The sequence below is a fragment of the Tachyglossus aculeatus genome, chromosome 15 (genome assembly GCF_015852505.1).
Source record: "Tachyglossus aculeatus isolate mTacAcu1 chromosome 15, mTacAcu1.pri, whole genome shotgun sequence".
In the NCBI taxonomy this organism is placed as follows: domain Eukaryota; kingdom Metazoa; phylum Chordata; class Mammalia; order Monotremata; family Tachyglossidae; genus Tachyglossus; species Tachyglossus aculeatus.
The window spans coordinates 24,173,446-24,177,911 of record NC_052080.1 but is presented as its reverse complement, the minus strand read 5'-3'; positions in this window follow the sequence as shown (position 1 = coordinate 24,177,911).

The window sequence follows — 4,466 nt, the reverse complement described above, 5'->3', positions numbered from 1 at the left end:
TTATTATTATTATTACTAACAGTGACTGGCACATAGTAAGGGCTTAGAAATATTATTATTATTATTATTATTAATAGCGTTTGGCACATATGTGCTTAATATCATTATTATTATTATTAATTGCGCATGGCACATAGTAAATGCCAAACAAATACTATAATTGTTACTATTATTAATAATAATATCGCTTCACACATAGCAAGTGCTTAACACCACAATAATAATTAGTTTTATGAATATATAATATATTAACAGCATTATTAATATTGTTAGCACATAGCGAGTGCCTAAAATATTAATATCATCATCATCATCATCAATCGTATTTATTGAGCGCTTACTATGTGCAGAGCACTGTACTAAGCGCTTGGGAAGTACAAATTGGCAACATCTAGAGACAGTCCCTACCCAACAGTGGGCTCACAGTCTAAAAGGGAGAGACAGAGAACAAAACCAAACAAACTAACAAAATAAAATAAATAGAATAGATAGGTACAAATAAAATAAATAAATTGAGTAAAAAAAAGTACAAACATATACATATAAAATTAATATATTAATTAATATTAATATATTAATTTTAATACATTATCATTCATATTAATATGTCAACGTTGATATTAATATGCTAACATTAATATTCGCACATTAGCATTAATATCATTAGCATTATTAATGGTGCCTAGCACATAGGAGCATAATTATGGTATTTTAGCAATTGCTATGTGCTAAGCACTATTAATAATAATGCTAATTATTATTAATAATAATGACTAATTATTAGTAATATTGCTATAGTAATTACTTATTATTACTACTTATTATTATTATTACTAACAGTGACTGGCACCTGGTAAGGGCTTAGAAATATTATTATTATTATTATTATTATTATTATTATTATTATTAGCGTTTGGCACATATGTGCTTAATACCATTATTATTATCAACAGCGCATGGCACATAGTAAATGCCTAACAAATACTATAATTGTTACTATTATTAATAATAATAACAGCGCTTGGAACATAGTAAGCGCTTAACGAATACTATAATTATTATTAATATTAATAAATAATTATTAATTAATTATTACTTATTATTAATAACCTGGCACATAGTAAGCGCTCAACAAATCCCGTCCTAAGGGAAGCAGGTGCGGGCCGGGCGGTCCCCCTTGGCGCCCCCTGGTGGACACTGAAGCCTACAGAAGCAGCGTGGCTCAGTGGAGAGAGCCCGGGCTTTGGAGTCAGAGGCCATGGGTTCGAATCCCTCTTCTGCCAATTGTCAGCTGCGTGACTTTGGGCGAGTCACTTCACTTCTCTGGGCCTCAGTTCCCTCCTCTGGAAAATGGGGATGAAGACTGGGAGCCCCCTGTGGGACAACCTGTAACCTCCCCGGTGCTAAAACCAGTGCTTTGCACATAGTAAGCGCCTAATAAATGCCATCACTATTCGTATATAGTATATATGTTTGTACATATTTATTACTCTATTTATTTATTTTACTTGTACCTATCTATTCTATTTATTTTATTTTGTTAGTATGTTTGGTTTTGTTCTCTGTCTCCCCCTTTTAGACTGTTAGCCCACTGTTGGGTAGGGACTGTCTTTATATGTTGCCAACTTGTACTTCCCAAGCGCTTAGTACAATGCTCTGTACACAGTAAGCGCTCAATAAATATGATTGATTGATTGATTGATTGATTGATTGATTGATTGACGTCCCAGCCCATCTCTCTGGCGCCCTCTGGTGTTCAGCGGCGTCCCGAGCTCGGCCGGTCTCTCTGGCGCCCCCTGGTGTCCCGCGGCGTCCCGGCCCGTCTCTCTGGCGCCCCCTGGTGTCCCGCGGCGGCCCGTCTCTCTGGCGCCCCCTGGTGTCCCGCGGCGGCCCGTCTCTCTGGCGCCCCCTGGTGTCCCTCGGCCGCCCGCCCCGTTTCTGGCGCCCCTTGGTGTCCCGCGGCGGCCCGGCCCGTCTCTCTGGCGCCCTCTGGTGTCCCGCGGTTTACTTATACATATCTAGTCTATTTATTTTATTTTGTTAATATGTTTTGTTTTGTTCTCTGTCTCCCCCTTCTAGCCTGTGAGCCCACTGTTGGGTAGGAACCGTCTCTATCTGTTGCCAACTTGTACTTCCCAAGCGCTTAGTACAGTGCTCTGCACACAGAAGCGCTCAATAAATACGATTGATTGATGGGCGCCCCGGCCCGTCTCTCTGGCGCCCTCTGGTGTCCCGCGGTTTACTTATACATATCCAGTCTATTTATTTTATTTTGTTAATATGTTTTGTTTTGTTCTCTGTCTCCACCTCCTAGCCTGTGAGCCCACTGTTGGGTAGGAACCGTCTCTATATGTTGCCAACTTGTACTTCCCAAGCGCTTAGTACCGTGCTCTGCACACAGAAGCGCTCAATAAATACGATTGATTGATTGGTGCCCCGGCCCGTCTCTCTGGCGCCCTCTGGTGTCCCGCGGCGGCCCGGCCCGTCTCTCTGGCGCCCTCTGGTGTCCCTCGGTTAACTTACACATATCTATTCTATTTATTTTATTTTGTTAATATGTTTTGTTTTGTTCTCTGTCTCCCCCTTCTAGACTGTGAGCCCACTGTTGGGTAGGGACCGTCTCTATCTGTTGCCAACTTGTACTTCCCAAGCGCTTGGTACAGTGCTCTGCACACAGTAAGCGCTCGATAAATACGATTGATTGATTGATTGATTGATTGATTGATTGATTGGCGTCCCGGCCCGTCTCTCTGGCACCCTCTGGTGTCCCGCGGTTTACTTATACATATCTATTCTATTTATTTTATTTTGTGAATATGTTTTGTTTTGTTCTCTGTCTCCCCCTTCTAGACTGTGAGCCCACTGTTGGGTAGGGACCGTCTCTATATGTTGCCAACTTGTACTTCCCAAGCGCTTGGTACAGTGCTCTGCACACAGTAAGCGCTCAATAAATACGATTGATTGATTGATTGATTGGCGTCCCGGCCCGTCTCTCTGGCGCCCCCTGGTGTCCCGCGGTGGGCCCGGGCCGGGCGGTCTCTCTGGCGCCCCCTGGTGCCCCGCGGCGGCCCGGCCCGTCTCTCTGGCGCCCTCTGGTGTCCCGCGGCAGGCCCGGGCTCGGCCGGTCTCTCTGGCGCCCCCTGGTGTCCCGCGGCGTCCCGGCGCGTCTCTCTGGCGCCCTCTGGTGTCCCGCGGCGTCCCGTCCCGTCTCTCTGGCGCCCTCTGGTGTCCCGCGGCAGGCCCGGGCTCGGCCCGTCTCTCTGGCGCCCCCTGGTGCCCCGCGGCGGCCCGTCTCTCTGGCGCCCCCTGGTGTCCCGCGGCGTCCCGGGCTCGCCACGTCTCTCTGGCGCCCCCTGGTGTCCAGCGGCGTCCCGGGCTCGCCACGTCTCTCTGGCGCCCCCTGGTGTCCAGCGGCGTCCCGGGCTCGGCCCGTCTCTCTGGCGCCCCCTGGTGTCCCGCGGCGTCCCGTCCCGTCTCTCTGGCGCCCTCTGGTGTCCCGCGGCAGGCCCGGGCTCGGCCCGTCTCTCTGGCGCCCCCTGGTGTCCCGCGGTGGGCCCTGGCCGGGCGGTCTCTCTGGCGCCCCCTGGTGCCCCGCGGCGGCCCGTCTCTCTGGCGCCCCCTGGTGTCCCGCGGCGTCCCGGGCTCGGCCCGTCTCTCTGGCGCCCCCTGGTGCCCCGCGGCGGCCCGTCTCTCTGGCGCCCCCTGGTGTCCCGCGGCGTCCCGGGCTCGCCACGTCTCTCTGGCGCCCCCTGGTGTCCCGCGGCGTCCCGGGCTCGGCCCGTCTCTCTGGCGCCCCCTGGTGCCCCGCGGCGGCCCGGTCTCGGCCCGTCTCTCTGGCGCCCCCTTGTGTCCCGCGGCGTCCCGGGCTCGGCCCGTCTCTCTGGCGCCCCCTGGTGTCCCGCGGCGTCCCCTCCCGTCTCTCTGACGCCCTCTGGTGTCCCGCGGCGTCCCGGGCTCGGCCCGTCTCTCTGGCGCCCCCTGGTGTCCCGCGGCGTCCCGTCCCGTCTCTCTGGCGCCCTCTGGTGTTCCGCGGCAGGCCCGGGCTCGGCCCGTCTCTCTGGCGCCCCCTGGTGTCCCGCGGTGGGCCCGGGCCGGGCGGTCTCTCTGGCGCCCCCTGGTGCCCCGCGGCGGCCCGTCTCTCTGGCGCCCCCTGGTGTCCCGCGGCGGCCCCGTCTCGGCCCGTCTCTCTGGCGCCCTCTGGTGTCCCGCGGTGGGCCCGGGCCGGGCGGTCTCTCTGGCGCCCCCTGGTGTCCCGCGGCCTCCCGGGTTCGGCCCGTCTCTCTGGCGCCCCCTGGTGTCCCGCGGCGGGCCCGGGCCGGGCGGTCTCTCTGGCGCCCCCTGGTGTCCCGCGGCGTCCCGGGTTCGGCCCGTCTCTCTGGCGCCCCCTGGTGTCCCGCGGCGGGCCCGGGCTCGGCCGGTCTCTCTGGCGCCTCCTGGTGCCCCGCGGCGGCCCCGTCTCGGCCCGT